Below are 18,217 nucleotides of genomic sequence, written 5' to 3'. Positions count from 1 at the left end.
ACTAGAACTTAAACAGGGTTCAAAAAGAGGTAGATAGATTTATGGAGGTTAGTTCCATCTATGGCTATTAGCTAGGATGGGTAGGAATGGTGTACCTTTCCCAGGGGTGGGCAAAAGGGCCTCCGCAGGCCGGATCCACCTACCAAGTGGGGTGATTTGGCCCACAGAGGCCCTGCCGCTTCCATGCCCACAGTCCAATTCTGGCTTGGGGGAGGGGGAAGTGAAAGAAGTTTTCTTCCCACTGCCAGGAGTGCTCTTTCCCATCCCCAAGCCCTGATTGGCCTGGGGGCAGAAGGGGGAGCATGTGAAGTTTCCTCCTTTACCCTGCCTCCACTCTGCAAGGTGCGTGCGGCACTTAGAAGCATCGCACATCCTGGTAGGGCAGGAAGTCACTTTGCGTGCTCCCCTGCCCCCAAGTCCTGATTGTTCTGAGGGCAGAAGCGGGAGTGTGCGAAGTCTCCTCCCACCACCAGCGGCATGGGTGCCTACGGAGAACCTCTGGTGCGGGGGGGGGGGCAAAGACTTCATGTGACTGTAGGTGGGTAAGCAGGGAAATATCCTGGCTCTGACCCCTTCTGGTGCAGCCCAGGGCCACTTCAAAAATTTCTGAAGTGGCCCCCTGCAAAAAAAAAAAAAGTTAATAATGAGGAGGAGAGAAGAGGAGTAAATATACTATGAGGCTGTGTCTAGACTGGCAAGTTTTTCTGCAAAATCATCTGCTTTTGCGGAAAAACTTGCCAGCTGTCTACACTGGCCGCTTGAATTTCCGCAAAAGCACTGACGATCTCATGTAAGATTGTCAGTGCTTTTGCGGAAATACTATGCTGCTCCCGTTCAGGCAAAATTCTTTTTCTGAAAGACTTTTGCGCTAAAGGGCCAGTGTATACAGAAGAGATTTGTTTTCCGCAAAAAAGCCCTGATCGCGAAAATGGCGATCGGGGCTTTTTGGCGGAAAAGCGCGTCTAGATTGGCCACAGACGCTTTTCCGCAAAAAGTGCTTTTGCGGAAAAGCGTCCTGCCAATCTAGACGCGATTTTCCAAAAATGCTTTTAAAGGAAAACTTTTCCGTTAAAAGCATTTCCGGAAAATCATGCCAGTGTAGATGTAGCCTGAGTGAATTACCAAAAGCTTGGCTAATACTGATACTGTGTTGTGCTGGTAACCATAAGAGGTCTGTAATGCTGCTGAGCTACATATAAGCTGTGGCATTTCCTGATACAATGGACCAAACATAACAATTGAGATTTTGACATTACACACTTTGGAGTGGTCTTATCCAGAAATGTGACAGCCAGCAAATAGGCATCATTAGTCATCACTACAACATCTTGGGGAAAAAAGCCAGCAGGCATTTTCTTCTGTTCATACCCTTAAGATAAAGCAGAAAGCCATATCATTCCTGAGTAGTAGTGATAAAGGAATGGAAATTGGTGTATGCTTTCATAGGAAGCTCTTTGGTAAGTTCCATGGTAGGTTTATATACTAGTGATGGGATCCTATATTGAATTACTTCAGCCTATTGTTTTTATCCCCTTTCTTCCTTTTGTGAATAAAATGAGCTCTTCAGCTTCCAATAAGTGTTGGAGTGGTTGGTGCTGCTTATAAGTGGGAGTGAGTTGATACTTGCTTGTCCTTTGTTTGAAAAGTTAATGTACTATATTGAAATACAAATGTTTCAGAGACTGCAGCTTGTAGGAGTAACAAAGAACATTTCTAGTACTCTTTCTTGCATGTTTTGAGTTAAACACCCATTTATTTCTTCAAACATTTGCTGTCTAGATGTTACAACGAATGCAGCTCAGCATAAATACATAACATGAATTTATTCAGGTTATACATCTCCTTTCCCTCAATATCCACATTATTTGGTGCTTTAAGTGGTCAATTTTATTGTTCCTTGATATTCTAGTAAAAATTTATATGGACATTAAAGTACCCAATCCAGATGTGATGTTTTTTGCTGGATTTGTACATCCTATGACATGAGTGAAATAGGAAGCATGAAGCAAAGAGTCAATACAAAGAATTTCAAGCTGTACTAACTAAACTAATAAACTTTCTAACTAACTTATGCTTTAGTTACTCATGACCTCTACTCATGTAGATTTCAGCCTTTGTGATGCCTTTCAAAACCTGGCTTTTTACTGGATATCACACCTTGTCCCACAAGAATTTGGTATGAGTGTGGTTGTCTTGATGAGGAATAGACTATTGCTTCACCTTTTGTTAACCAGTAGTAGGTGCTAGGTCTTAAAACTTCTGATGCAGTCAAACACCTTGCACAATAGCCAGTTGCTTCTTTAGAATGATGATTAATTCAAGTTCCTCACAAGCCTGTGCAATACAATTTCTAAGTTACTGGAGCTCCTCTTCACAGCATGCAAGGAGAACTCCATCATCTCTAATCAGCCAGATATTCCTCACATCGATTGGATAGTTTGATAATTTAATCCTCAGTATGGCTCTTATACTCATAGTTCCATAGAATTTAAGGCCAGAAGAAACCATTTGATCATCTACTCTGACCTCATGTAAATCATATGCTATTACATTTTATCCCTCCATTGAGCCCAATAATTGGTGCTTGAATAAAGCATGTCTTCCAGAAAGGCATCTGTTCTTGGTTTTAAGACTCCAAGATGGAGAACCACCATTTATCTTTTTAATTTCTTACAATGGCTAATCACCCTCGCTGTTAAATACTTGTGCCTTATTACTGATTACAAAGTTGCCTGGATTTTGCTTCCAGACATTGAGCTTTTTTAAGTCTTTCACTATATGATATTTTTATCACCCTTTAAATAATTTTTGTGATTTTTCTGGATCTTCTCCCATTTTATAACATCATTTTTAAAATGTGGGTACTAGAATTGGATACAGTATTCCAGTGTAGTTCTCACCAATGCCATACACAGAGATAAAATCACCTCCTCATACCTATTTGCTACTCACAGAAATTAAATTGATCAGCCACCTAACAACATGGTCTTAGGAAATGCTCAGCATTTAGGCGAACATAAAATTGTAATAAACCCAATCAAAATGCTAAAATCTGCAGAGCAAGTGGGAATGAGAATATATTAACTGCAGAAAGGGATTCCTCAAATGAAGAAATGAACTACTATGATGATCCAACTGAAGAAACTTTTAGTCAAGTACAAAAGTTTTAAACAGAGATCTAGATAAGGGAAGATATGCTATAGAATAAGTCATCCAGGTATAGGGATGCCACACTTGCTATATATTCTAAAGGCAGAACTTGGGTTTCCTGGGACACTTGCTGCTGTGACAGAAACAATGCAGCTGAGGACAGGACAGTAGGTTTCAGATATTCAAAGTAGTAGGAAGTTTTGTACCTCATTTCTGTACATAGGTATGTTCATATTAAAGGATGTGCGTGGATATATTGGCCTGCTTGTCAGTATCATATTACAAGTTGTAATCAAGGTTTGAAATCTAGAAGCCTCTGATGATTGTCTGAATCTTAGCAGGGGGAGGGACTATCAGGTAGTCCCGGGCTTTATAAAGCAGTGAGTCAGCGACCAGGGATCTTGCGAACATGTGATGGCAAACAGGGAGTTTTGAGAGGGAGTTAGGAAGGGGAGTGGGAAGGGGGCAAGGTACACTTGCCAATCTTGTAAATCCTTTCTCTAGGAAAGCAGGTATGGATAGTGATAGGTCTGCTGTTGTTACCTGAACAGCTTGTGCCATATTTGTCTTCCTCCCGGAAGAAAGAAGGGATTTCATCTGCACTAAGTGCAAACTGATTACCATTTTATAAGAAAAATTAGAGGACTGGAACTCAAGGTGTCGACTCTATGCTCCATCAGAAAGGATGAAGACTTCCTCGATAGAAGGCAGAGTTTAATCCTACTGACACAGCAGGCGGAAGAGCAAGAGAGGGCAGTACAGGACAAGGAAGAGAACTGGAAGCATGTAATGTCTAGAAGAAAAAAAAGGCCAACTCAGGAATCCCCCATTGCTATAGAGGTAAGTAATTGCTTTCAGGCTCCCTCCACAGGCACTGTGGTGGAGAATGCTTTGGGAGGGACCGCTCAAGGAAGAAATTGGAAGGGAACACATCTACTGGATGGCATGGGATGAGTAGACCTAGGAATGGAGGTTCCATGTCCACCCCAAAAGAAAAAAGACGGTGGTGGTGGTCGGGGACTCCCTTCTAAGAGGAACTGAGTCATCCATCTGCCATCCAGACCTGGAATCTCAAGAGGTGTGCTGCTTACCGGGAGCTCGAATTCAGGATGTGACTGAGAGTCTTACAAAACTGATCAAGCTTTTGGATCGCTATCCCTTCCTACTTCTCCATATGGGAACTAACAATACGGCCAAGAATGACTTTGAGCAGGTTACTGCGGATTATGGAGCACTGGGAAGAAGGATCAAAGAATTCAAAGAGCAAGTGGTGTTCTCATCCATCTTCCGTGTTGAAAGGAAAGGTCTGGGTAGGAATCATCGAATGGAGGAAGTAAATGCGTGGTTGCGCAGGTGGTGTCAGAGAGAGGACTTTAGTTTCTTTGACCATGAGACTCTGTTCTGGTCACAAGGATTGTTAGGAAGAGATGGGATCCACCTAACCAAGAGAGGAAAGAGCATCTTCATGAGCAGGCTTGCAAATCTAGTGAGGAGGGCTTTAATATAGATTAATTGGGGGGCAGTGACCAAAGCCCTGAAGTGAGTGGGAAAGTCGAATACCAGGAAGAAATGCAAAGAGGAACGAGCAACAAAGGAGGACCCCTGATTCAAACGGAGAAGGTAGGGTGAACAACTAGTTATCTAAGGTATTTGTACATGAATGCAAGAAGCCTGGGTAACAAAAAGGAAAAATTAGAGGCCCTGGCCTAGTCCCAGAACTGATTTGATTGGGATAATGGATACTTGGTGGGATGACTCGCATGACTGGAGCGCTGTCGTGGAAGGGTATAAACAGTCCAGGAAGAACAGGCAGGGGAGAAAAGGAGGAGGAGTTGCACTGTATGTAAGAGAGCACTATGATTGCTCAGAACTCCAGTATATACAGGGAGAAAAGCCTGTTGAGAGTCTTTGGGTTAAGTTTAGAGGTGCAAAAAATAGCAATGATATTGTGGTTGGTGTCTGCTACAGGCCACAGGATCGGGTGGATGAGGTAGATGAGGCTTTCTTCAGATAACTGAGAGAAACTTCCAGATTGCAGGCCCTGGTTCTCATGGGGGACTTTAATCACCCTGACATCTGTTGGGAGACCAATACAGAAGCGCACAGACAATCCAGGAAGTTTCTGGAGAATGTTGGGGATAACTTCTTGACACAAGTGCTGAAGGATCCGACCAGGGGCCATGCACAGCTTGACCTGCTGCTCACAAACAGGGAGGAACTAATAGGAGATGCTAACATGAAGGGGAAAGGAGTTCAGGAGAGCTGGCAGTATTTTAAAGAAGCCTTATTGAAGGCACAAGAAGAAAACAGCCAAATGCATAGCAAGAGAAGCAAATATGGTAGGAGACCAGATTGGCTTACTGGGGAAATCCTTGGTGAAGTGAAGCACAAAAAGGAAGCTTACAAGAATTGGAAACTTGGACAGATGACTAGGGAAAGGGATAAATGTACAGCTCGAGAATGCAGCGGAGTTATCAGAATTATCTGGTAAACCTCTTTGCAGTAGGAATACTTAAATATTTAAATCCCATGCTTCATTTGCAATTTTGGTCACCTTCATTAGCCATCTTAGATCAAACTAGGGGGCTCGTGTAGACATACCCTAAGAAACATAATATGGGAAGAAGGTGGAGAGCCCTTGATAGGAAAAGTATAGGTTAGGAAATATTTAGAAAAGCTAAACATACACAAATCCATGGGTCTGAATTTAATGCATCCGAGGGTACTGAGGGAGTTGGCAAATGTCATTGAGGAGTCTTTGGCCATTATCTTCGAAAAGTGGTGGAGATCGGGAGAGATCCCGGATTATAGGAAAAAGGCAAATGTAGTGCCCATCTTTAAAAAAGGGGAAGAAGGACAACCCGGGGAATAACAGACTAATCAACCTTACCTCAGTTCCTGGAAAAATCATGGAGGAGATCTTCAAGGAATCCATTTTGAAGCACTTGGAGGAGGAGAAAGTGATCAGGAACAGTCAGTATGGATTCACAAAGAGCAAGTCATGCCTGACCAATCTTATTAGCTTCTATGATGAGGTAACTGGCTCTGTGTATATGGGAAAGTCAGTGGACGTGATATACCTTGACTTTAGCAAAGCTTTTGATGCGGTCTCCCACAATATTCTTGCCAGCAAGTTAAGGGAAAATAGATTGGATAAATGGACGGTTATATGGATAGAAAGCTGCCTGTAAGGTCGGGGCCAGTGGATAGTGATCAATGGCGTGATATTGAGTTGGCTGTCGGTTTCTAGCAGAGTGCCTCAAGGATTGGTTCTAGGACCAGTTTTGTTCAACATCTTTATTAATGACCTGAATGAGGGGATGGATTGCATGCTCAGCAAATTTGCAGATGACACTAAGCTGGGGAAGGGGTAGATATGCTGGAGGGCAGTGATAGGGTCCAGAGTGACTGAGACAAATTGGAGGATTGGGCCAAAAGAAATCTGATGAGGTTCAACAAGGACAAGTGTAAAGTCCTACACTTGGGACAGAAGAATCTCAAGCATTGTTACAGACTGGGGACCGAATGGCCAAGTAGGAGTTCTGCAGAAAAGGACTTTGGGATTACAGTGGACGATAAGCTGGATATGAGTCAACAGTGTGCCCTTGTAGCCAAGAAGGCTAATCGCATATTAGGTTACATTAAGAGGAGCATTGCCAGCAGATCCAGAGAAGTGATTATTCCACTGTATTAAGCTCTGGTGAGGCCATATCTGGAATATGGTGTCCAGTTCTGGGCCCCCAACTACAGGAAGGATGTGGATGCATTGAAGAGGGTCCAGCAGAGGGTGACCAAAATTATTAGGGTGCTGAAGCATATGACGTATGAGGAGAAACTGAGGGATTTGGGCTTATTTAGTCTGCAGAAGAGAAGAGTAAGGGGGGATTTGATAGCAGCGTTTCACTTCCTGAAGGGAGGTTCCAAAGAGGCTGGAGAAAGGCTGTTCACAGTAGTGATGGATGGCAGAACAAGGAGCAATGGTCTCAAGTTACAGTGGGAAAGGTTTAGGTTGGATATTAGGAAAAACTATTTCACTAGTTGGGATTGGTCCTGCCTTGGACAGTGGGCTGGACTTGATGACCTACTGAGGTCTCTTCCAGCTCTATGACTGTACAATTCTATGATTTGGACTTTCCTTTTTTCCCCATCACAGGCTCAGTCAAGGAAGATCAAAGGTTATTTACTTGTCATTCTCTAAAGCTTCTTTCCTGACACAGTGTAAAGAACAGCCAAGATTATAGTGTGTTTTAAGACACAGCCATAATACACTAGGGCTACGTCTAGACTGGCCACTTGAAAGTAGGAATAAGAGATCCTCCGGAAAAGGGCTTTATTCCGGAGGATCGCGCCAGTCTAGACGCTTTTTTTCCGGCTTTTCCCCAAGCCAGAAAAAAAGCGGCAGACATGTTTATTTAAATCCGCGGGGGATATTTAAATCCCCCGCAGATTTCCCTATGCTGACTTACCTGATTTGTATCCCTTTTCCGGAATTTGGGGCCAGTGTAGACGTAGCCTAGGTGAACTGACTTGCTCAGCCTTTACAGGTCCTGTATAATACATCTGAAAACACTGGAAATCTGAATATGCCATGAAACATACAATTGTATGGTGTTAACGACCAGATGCTCATCTATTTACCCTTAACATATGAAAGTCAATCTATGCAGTCAGTATTTGGAACCATTAGTGTCTCATGCAAAATAAATACAACTGAGTATATTCTTAATACACATTTACGTACATCAGGAGAGCTCTGAAGAACATTTTTCTACATCATTACAATTTTCTACATTATGGTGATCCGGAGATTAATTATCCACTTAATTTATGTCCATATTGTGTTGTCATATAATGTAGGCTGTCAGACGTCTTATTTTCAATTAGTCAAAAGTATATAAATTGACAAAAAACATTAAAAATATATTTTATTTATTTTTAACACTTCCACAAAACAAGAAATAAAACCAAAAGCTTTTGTTACAATAATTAAAAATAACCTAATTAAATCAACTAGATTAAGTTGATTACCAGTTTGACAGTAATTTGATGGAAATATGTGCTTTATCACATGATCCTCTTTGTGCTTCCCACAGAACACACATTAATTTTACCATTTTATTCTACAGTAAGAAAGAAAGAATTTTCAAAAAGTTCAGTATTCTCTTATTCCAGATTTCTGTAATTCTACCTCTCCACATATTATTCACTCTCAAAAACTCCTATAAGAATTGGAAAACCTAAAGACACCTTCTCAAGAGTTAATTCATACAGCAGAGCAAGTTTACTTTTAGCCAGAAATGCAAATTCATGATACTATGGTTGCCCAGTTCTAGGGACAATTAAAAAATCAAACAAACTCTTCTTTTAACCACCTAAACAGTTTAAATAAACCACAAAAATGGATTAAATATTGATTATAAATTTTGAAATGGAAGTTTATTATATGGACAGATACTGTAAAAATGTAAAAAACCTTGCTTAAAATGTATAATGCATAAAAAAAGTGGCACTTCAATTGCTTCATAGAAACTCATGGATATTCACCATTAATTGTGGAAAAAAAACATACCTACTATGCATTGGTAAAATAAACTTCATTGTTGTTTTGAATATAAAATTACATTTTGATGATGATGTGCTCAATGAGTACTAAATTTTGTCACCTTTATTCATTATGAGTGGCACTTCACTTTTCAAGGAGTTGTTATGATATAATTAATGTCAGAGTAAGCGTCATAAGGGCAACAAAATCCAGCAATAAATATCACATGAACATATAATAACTGTAAAGTCACTATGTATGAACACAGAGTGTTAAACTCACTGCTTACAAGAAAATTACTTATAGTCATAGAATACTAGAACTGGAGGGACCTTGCCCTCAAGTCCTTTGCCCTCAAAGCAGGACTAAGCACCATCTAGATCATCTCTGAGGGTATGTCTATACTACCCTCCTAGTTCGAACTAGCGGGGTAATGTAGACATACTGCACTTGCAAATGAAGCCCGGGATTTGAATTTCCCGGGCTTCATTTGCATAAGCAGGGAGCCGCCATTTTTAAAACCCCGCTGGTTCGAACCCCGTGCAGCGCGGCTACACGGGGCTCGAACTAGGTAGTTCGAACTAGGATTCCTATTCCGAACTACTGGTACACCGAACTACTGGTACGAGGTGTACCGGTAGTTTGGAATAGGAATCCTAGTTCGAACTACCTAGATCGAGCCCCGTGTAGCTGCAATGCACGGGGTTCGAACCAGCGGGGTTTTAAAAATGGCGGCTCCCCGCTTATGCAAATGAAGCCCGGGAAATTCAAATCCCGGGCTTCATTTGCAAGTGCGGTATGCCTACATTACCCTCCTAGTTCGAACTAGGAGGGTAGTGTAGACATACCCTGACAGATTTCTCTTCAAACTGCTCTTAAATATCTCTGTGTATGTCTACACTACCACCCTAGTTCAAACTAGGGTGGTAATGTAGGCAACCGGAGTTGCAAATGAAGCTCGGGATTTGAATTTCCCGGGCTTCATTTGCATAAAGCTGGGCGCCGCCATTTTTAAATGTCCGCTAGTGCAGACTCCATGCCGCACGACTACACGCGGCACGGAGTCCGCACTAGCAGACATTTAAAAATGGCGGCGCCTGGCTTTATGCAAATGAAGCCCGGGAAATTCAAATCCCGGGCTTCATTTGCAACTCCAGTTGCCTACATTACCACCCTAGTTCGAACTAGGGTGGTAGTGTAGACATACCCTCTGATGATAGAGATTCCACAACCTCCCTAGGCAATTTATTCCAGTGTTTAACCACCCTGACAGTTAGGAATTTTTTTCCTTATGTTCAACCTCAACCTTCCTTGCTGTAATTTAAGCCCATTGCTTCTTGTCCTATAATCAGAGGCCAAGGATAATAATTTTTCTCTATCCTCCTTGTAATACCCTTTTGATACTTGAAAACTACTATTATGTCCCATTTCAGTCATATCTTCTCTAAACTAAATAAGCCCAATTATTTCAGTCTTTCCTCATAGGTCAAATTTTCTAGATCTTTAATAATTTTTGTGCTCTTCCCTGGATCTTCTCCAATTTCTCCACATCTTTCTTGAAATATGGTGTACAGAACTGGAAAAATATGCCAATTGAAGGCTAATCAGTGCAGAGTAGAGCAGAAGAATGCTTTCTTGTGTCTTGCTTACAACACCCCTGTTAATGCATCCCAGAATCATGTTTCATTTTTTGCAATAGCATCACACCATAGACTCATATTTAGCTTGTGGTTCACCATGACCCCTAAATTCCTTTCTGCAGTAATCCTTCCTAGACAGTCACTTCCCATTCTGTATGTGTGAAACTGATTGTTCCTTTCTAAGTGGAGTACTTTGCATTTGTCCTCATTAAACTTCATCTTATTTACCGCAGACTATTTCTCCAGATTCTCCAGATCATTTTGAGTTATAACCCTATACTCCAAAACACACGCAATACCTCCTAGCTTGATATCATCTACAAACTTAATATGTGTGTTCTCTATGTCAATATCTAACCAAAGATATTGAACAGAATTGGTCCCAAAACAGACCCCTGCAGAACCCCACTTGTTATGCCTTCCAGCAGCATTGTGCACTGTTAATAACTACTCTCTGGCTGTGTCTACACTGGCATCCCTTTCCGGAAAAGGGATGCTAATGAGACACATTGCAATTGCAAATCTGCGGGGGATTTAAATATCCCCCGCAGCATTTGCATTTACATGGCTGCCGCTTTTTTCCGGCTTGGGGATAAGCCAGAGAAAAGTGCCAGTCTAGATGTGATTTTCTGGAAAATAAGCCCTTTTCCGGAGGATCTCTTATTCCTACTTGAAAGTTGCAATTCCGACTGGTCTAATCTGCATCCCTTTTCCGGAAAAGGGGTGCAGTGTAGACAAAGCCTCTGGGTATATCTACACAGCAAAGTTATTTCGAAATAACAGCCCTTATTTCGAAATAACTTTCCTAGCGTCTACACAGCCAAACCGCTATTTCAAAATAAATTTGAAATAGCGGAGCACTTATTTCGAATTTGGTAAACCTCATTCTATGAGGAATAATGCCAAATTCGAAATAGCTATTTCAAAATAAGTGCTGTGTAGACATTTATTTCAAAACAGGAGGCCTCCAGCCTTCCCAGGGTGTCCAAGTGGCCACTCCAGCCTCAACCAAGAACACTCCTCTTCCTCTCCCCCACCCCAGAGGCCTTAAAGGGGTAGACTCTGGCAACAGTGCCTGTGCCAGCTCCAAGCTTGTCAGCCCAGAGCCAGCAGTCACTGCCCCTGACCCAGTGTCCCCAAAACATGAGCCAGCAAGCCACTATCAGACAGCCCTCCACTGCTCCCCAGGAGCAGTCTGACAGCTCTCAGGAGCCTGCCAGGGCCTGGAGAAGGTGGGCGACCTTCCTGGTCCAGGGCGGAGATCATGGACCTTATTCAGGTTTGGGGGGGATGCCCCAAAAGTCCATGATCTCCGCAGCTGGCCACCAAAAGCCATATACAAACCCAGAAGCAGGTTCACATGAAAATCAAGACCCCCCAACCTAGAGCCCTGAGCTTCCCTTTCCCCTTCTTCCCCTTACTTCACCCTTCCAGCTCCCTCCTCCCAGGTTTCCTCCGCCTCTCTCCCACCCTCTCTTCACCCCTCTCCCACCTCTTTTCCCCAGTCTTACTAGAGTTTCATCCCCCCCCCCCCAGTTTTGTTAAATAAATACAGTTTGTGTTTATGAAAAAACATGCATTTTATTTTACATCAGGAAGGAGGACTGGAGGGGGGGCATAAATAGAAGGATGTGAGGGAGGAATGAGACACAAGCCCCCAGTGGGGCAGACCAGGGAGACTGTTAGTGCTCCTCAGTGTAGAAGCTCTCTCGCAGGGCCTCCTGGATACTGACAGTCCCCCGATGGACATCCCAGATGGCAGCCTGCAGAAAGTGCAGCCAGGCTCACAGCAACACATTCAACAGATGCACCAGAGTGCCCAGGGGCAGCTCCAGCTGCATGTTGCAGAGTGCTGTGGTGTCCCAGGTGAGGGCAATCAGAGCACACAGAGACAAAATGCTTTGCTGTCCCTCATCGAAGTAGGCAAGCAAGCAGGGAAACCTGAAAACCGGCTGTCCAGGAGGGGTCCCTTTAAGCACAGGCCTCAGATAGCCTCAGGCAGTGGCCACACAAAGTATCTCCTGACCTTATGCCCTGCCGGACCTGGTTCTGTCCGGCCTTACATGCGATTCAGTGTCCACTCAGTGTAGATGCGCTATTTCAAAATAGCAAAATACTATTTCGAAATACATTTTTTGTGTGTAGATGCGTCGCTTTAAGCACAGGTCTCAGATAGCCTCAGGCAGCAGCCATACAAGGTAACTCCTGACCTAATGCCCTGCTAGAACTAGTTCTGGCCATCCTTAAATGTGATTCAGCGTCCTATCAGTGTGGACACGCTATTTCAAAATAGCAAAATGCTATTTCGAAATACATTTTGTGTCTAGATGTGTTATTTCAAAATAAACTATTTTGAAATAACTATTTTGAAATAAGATTTTTCGAAATAACACTGTAGTGTAGACATACCCGGAGTTTGGTCAAATCTGCCCTCATGAAATCACAGAACATTAGAACTGGAAGGGACCTTGAGAGGTCATTGAGTCCAGTCCCCTGCCCTCAGAGCAGGACCAAGCAGTGTTTAGACCATTAGATAGATGTCTATCTAACCTGCTCTTAAATATCTCCAGAGATGGACATTTCATCCATTGTCTCTGTTTTGCTGTTCTCCCTTCTACCATCACTTTCACCGAAGCTGCCTTCCACTTTCAAATGTTCATCCAGTTCCTCCCTATTTGTTAAAATCAAATCTTGAACAGCTTCCCCCTCAGAAGCTTTCTTAATCTTCAAATAAATAAATTGTCTTCAATGCAGTTCAAGAACATATTGGATAATCTGTGCCCTGCTGTGTTAGTTTCCCAACATATGTCTGGAGAATTCAAATCCCCCATCACCACCAAATCCTGTGCTTTGGATGATTTTGGGTATGTCTACACTACCCCGCTAGTTCGAACTAGCGGGGTAATGTAGGCATACCGCACTTGCAAATGAAGCCCGGGATTTGAATTTCCTGGGCTTCATTTGCATAAGCGGGGTGCCGCCATTTTTAAAACTCCGCTAATTTGAACCCCATGCAGCGCGGCTACACGGGGCATGAACTAGGTAGTTCGAACTAGGCTTCCTAGTTCAAACTACCGTTACTCCTCGTGGAATGAGGAGTAACGGTAGTTTGAACTAGGAAGCCTAGTTCGAACTAGCAGGGTTTTAAAAATGGTGGCGCCCCGCTTATGGAAATGAAGCCCGGGAAATTCAAATCCCGGGCTTCATTTGCAAGTGCGGTATGCCTACATTACCCCGCTAGTTCGAACTAGGAGGGTAGTGTAGACATACCCTTTGTTAGTTGTTTAAAACAAACCTCATCTACCTCTTCTGGCTGAGTGAGTGGTCTATAGTAGACCTCTAGCATGGCATCACACATGATTTAAGTGTATATAATGTTAGAATTATACATAAAATGGCTGATATGAAAAACACATCCCTTGAACTGTAAACTGTAATGTTTCTTTCTAGTGTGGTAAGGGATTACTGTGATAAACACAAAGGTCTACAGAAGGAAGGGAATTGGCCCCTGAATGTACAAGTGGTTTTTTTTTTCTAAAGAGCTTTCTAGAGCTGAGAGCTGCCACAGAATAATATAGCTATCATATACTTTGAAAATGGAAGCCTCCCTGCCTGGTCTATTGATTTTTTAAAGGCAATGGAAGCAGCATAATAAGGTCTGAGTCGTATAACAGGCAGAGTTTGTTTCAAAGGCAGAGAAGAAATTCAGCCAACAGCCAGCAGGAATTGTGCTGTACTGTGTGACGTTAAGCTGTAACTATTAGCAAGTAGCTAGCATTTGGAGATTTGGAGGTGGAGAAGCACTGTAGTAGTGTGCATGGAGGGGACAGCAGCTTCTTGAGTCAAAGAACAGGCCAGAGGAAAAGAGCTATTAATAGAGTGACAAGATGTAGACTGGAAAGGATAACACAATCCCATGCAGATCTTGAAATGAGAACTTATCAGGCAGCTGGCTCATATCTGGTTCACTACCAACCAATAAACTGGCCTCTGAGAGGGAAAGTGCAGTATGTGAAACTGCGGAAAAAACCCCCCACAAAACCTTAAGCAGCACACAAACATACAAACATTAGCAAAGAATTCTCAGGTTCCTATTATAGTTTATGTTTCCTACCAGCATCCCATCACAGTTAATAAGTATACCTATTTTCATATAATCAAAGTTCCTCTACACAGTCTGTTGTAGTAATAATCAGAGAAAATATTGCTCAGGTTCACCATTCAGAAAGCCACCAACCTTCTTCCTGTATGCAGTATCTGCCTCTCTTTCCAAGTCCCTCACTACATGTTTGGTACTTGAAATATTAAGAATTCTGGCTGAATGGTAGGGTGTACCACTGAGGATCCTGTAACTCTTTTATATAAATTCACCCGGTTCATTAAGTGACACATTCTGCACCAATGACATCTATCTCAACCTCACTTGTTACTGTAGAATGTTCCTTCTCTTTGCACATAGGTCAGTGGGGTGGACTGTCTTATTCTATTATTTAGACTGGATCAATGTCTCCCATAATCAGAACCACAGGTACAATCCAGAAGCCTAATACAGATCTAATGCATCACACCACAGGCAGGGCTGGATTAAGGTTATGAGGGGCCTAAGCTAATCGGGGGGAAGGGCCTAACTATGAAAAATAATGAAGAAATATATTGAAAAAAAATGAAGTAATCAAACATTTATCTATATACATATTAACATAAAGTTAATGCATTTATTCTACTCTCACTACATTCAGACAATATTTCCCACTTTAGCTGTGGCAAAGTCATGAATGATGTCATCATAATTTAAAGACCTGACAATTTCATTCTCAGTGCTCAAGACAGGCAAAGAACTCAGATGCTATGGAGTCACGGTAGATCAGAGAACATTTTTGAGCCTTCTTAAAAGAGTAAAGGAACATTCTCCTCTACAGTTATTGATTATTATTGACAAATACAGCTATAATACAGTTTCAACATTTGGGAAACATTCTGTCACGTTGAATTCAGTGATATTTTGGTACATCCAAACAGATAAGCTTTCATCATATTTTCTGTCTACAGGCAGTCCCCGACTTACGCGGATCCGACTTATGCTGGATCCGCACTTACGAACGGGGCTTTTCTCGCCCCGGAGCTCGCGGGCGGCGGGACCACCCAGAGCGCAGCGGTCCCGCCACCGCGTCCTCTGGGGCGAGAAAAGCTGCTCCGGGTCTCCCTGGTGTACTGGGGGGGACTCCCCAGCACAGCAGGGAGACCCGAGCAAAGCCGCACAGGCAGCGGGACTCCGCTGCCCATGCGGCTTTGCTCCTTTGCCCCGGAGCAAAGCCGCAGAGGCGGCGGGACCTCTGCACCTCCGCGGCTTTGCTCGGGTCTCCCTGGTCTGCTGTGGAGGGAGGGGGCACAGCTAGTGCGCCCCCCCCCCCAGCAGACCAGGCTTTTGTTGCGGGACGCCTGGGTTAGAGCAGCTGGGGTGCTGCCGGGTTAGTCCTGCGGGGACCTACCCGCAGTGCCCCAGCTGTTCTGTCCCAGGAGTCCAGATTCAGCCGCTGTTGAAACTGATCAGCGGCTGATTCCAGGAAGCCGGGGGCAGAGCAACTCTGCCTAGGGCTTCCTGTAGTCAGCCGCTGATCAGTTTCAGCAGCGGCTGAATCTAGAGCCAGTTCCGACTTACATACACATTCAACTTAAGAACAAACCTATAGTCCCTATCTTGTACATAATCCGGGGACTGCCTGTATATCTGAGAGTGATATGAATCCAACAAATTGAAGAAATTCCTTAGTAAAATCTAACTGAGTAAACAACTGGGTACTTCATACAACAATGTTTGATAAGACCCTGGGCCCTGTGTGGGGACTCTGGCTACCATTAGGTGACTTTTGGTTAATATGGGAGCTAGAGAGGTAGGGAGACCTACAACAGTGTTCTGTTTGTAGCCAGGAGCCTAATTGCATTTCCCTGTGTTCATTAGCTCTTCCACAATTAGAATAATTAAATCATAGGACTGTAAGGGACCTCTAGAGGTCATCTAGTCCAGTCCCGTACAGTTTCAGCTTTTGAATGAATAAGACAAAACAGAGCTATCCCCTTTTGTGTTCTTTGCCTGCCCCCCTTAACAATAAGACTTCTTTGAAAATGAACATCTCAAAAAATTCATCAGGTTTGGGTGGAGTTTGTTTACTAGGTTGGTGTATAATGGAGGATCAAGCAGATGGCAGACAGACCTTGCTCCCTCCAGCACCCACTTTAAAGTGTTCATCAGAGAGGAAAGTGAATGAGAATCTGCTTATCCAGGTGTGAAAAAGCAGAAGGGACCTACCTCTATTCTTATGCAAAAAACTGTTCTTCAGGACCCTGGCCTGAAGTCAATAAGGCTACAAAAGTGCAACTGTCTCCAGGAAATGGCCTTTGTTCTCATTCCCTTCTCAAATCACAGTCATTCCATGCTTACCCTACATTTTCCACTTTGGAAGGAAGTAAACAAGATGAACAGAAAACAGATGAACTTCAGGTATATTTAGCTTTCAGTTTTTGGAATGAAACCAGAGGTGACAGTAAGGTGGGCACCCTGGTGGGCCACTGCACTAAGATCTGGCCGGGGCGCTTTGTTGCAGGCGGAGGTGGGCGTGCTCTCAGTCAAGCTTCTGGAGCTCTCCTGCAGGCTGCTGTGCTAATCAGCAGGCAGATGAAAGAGCCTGGCTGTGGGGTGTGCCCCATACCAGTCCAGGACTGCCTGAGTCCCCCCACCCCCGCCCTGCACCATTTAGAAAAGGCAGAAGGGGCTGAAGCCTTCCCTCAATTCCTACCAGTGCTGCCTGTTGCTTGCTGTACCCCTTCCATTACTTGACAGGCAGCAAGAGGGAGTTCCTTCTAAGTCACAGGGGGCTGCTTTGCCTTGCCTTGCCTTTCTTGCTGTCATGAGTGCTCCAGGCTCCAGTAAGTCCATGTGAGCAAGTTCGTTTCCCTTCCTTCATCTGTCCACTGTCACTGGTACAGGACTGAATGCTGTTATTGCTGAGACTTGGGTAATTTTGAGAGGAAATCTCCACACTTGGAAGTGGAAGAAGGAAACATCATTGAAGATAGGTATTTATTATTTTATTATCTAACATCATGGCCATTAAAGTTGCTCAGAGGCTCTGAATAAGGAGTACATTTTGGAGGAGAGGGATTTGGGGGAAGACTGTAGGTGATATAGTCAAAGATACATAATTAATGTAATTTATCATATAGTTCTTCAATGTTCTCTTCAGAGATCCTCCTTTACCCGGGGGCTACGTCTACACTGGCCCCATAAAACGGAATAGTCATGCAAAGCAGGTAAGTCAGAATAGGGAAATCTGTGGGGGATTTAAATATCCCCCGCGGGATTTAAATAAACATGGCCGCCGCTTTTTTTCCGGCTTGGGGAAAAGCGTCTAGACTGGCGTGATCCTCCGGAATAAAGCCCTTTTCTGGAGGATCTCTTATTCCTTCTTGAAAGTAGGATTTCCCTATTCTGACTTATCTGCTTTGCATGACTATTCCGTTTTATGGGGCCAGTGTAGACATAGCCATAGAGTAGGAAAACCATGTAAACCTCCTTTTTAAAAGTAGAGCGTTCTTTCCGAAAAAACCATGTCCAGACTCCTTTCACTTTCGAAAGGCCCGCTTTTGAAAATGTGATTGGAAGAAGATATGCAAATTAGCACCACATTTGCATGTTTCCTTTTGAAAAAAAGCATAGTCTAGACCAGTGGTTCTCAACTGTGGGCCATATGGCTCCCCAGGGGTCATGCCCTACCTCTAGGGGGCCACATGGAAAAAACGGAACATTAGGTAAATTATGTACCTTTTTATTCAACTAACAGCGGCTATGAGGGGGGACACAGAGGTAAAGGAGGCTCAGAAGTGGGCC

This window comes from Pelodiscus sinensis, chromosome 1 (genome assembly GCF_049634645.1).
Source record: "Pelodiscus sinensis isolate JC-2024 chromosome 1, ASM4963464v1, whole genome shotgun sequence".
NCBI classification, from domain to species: Eukaryota; Metazoa; Chordata; order Testudines; family Trionychidae; genus Pelodiscus; species Pelodiscus sinensis.
The sequence above is the reverse complement of the archived record's forward strand: the minus strand, read 5'-3'. Positions refer to the sequence as shown.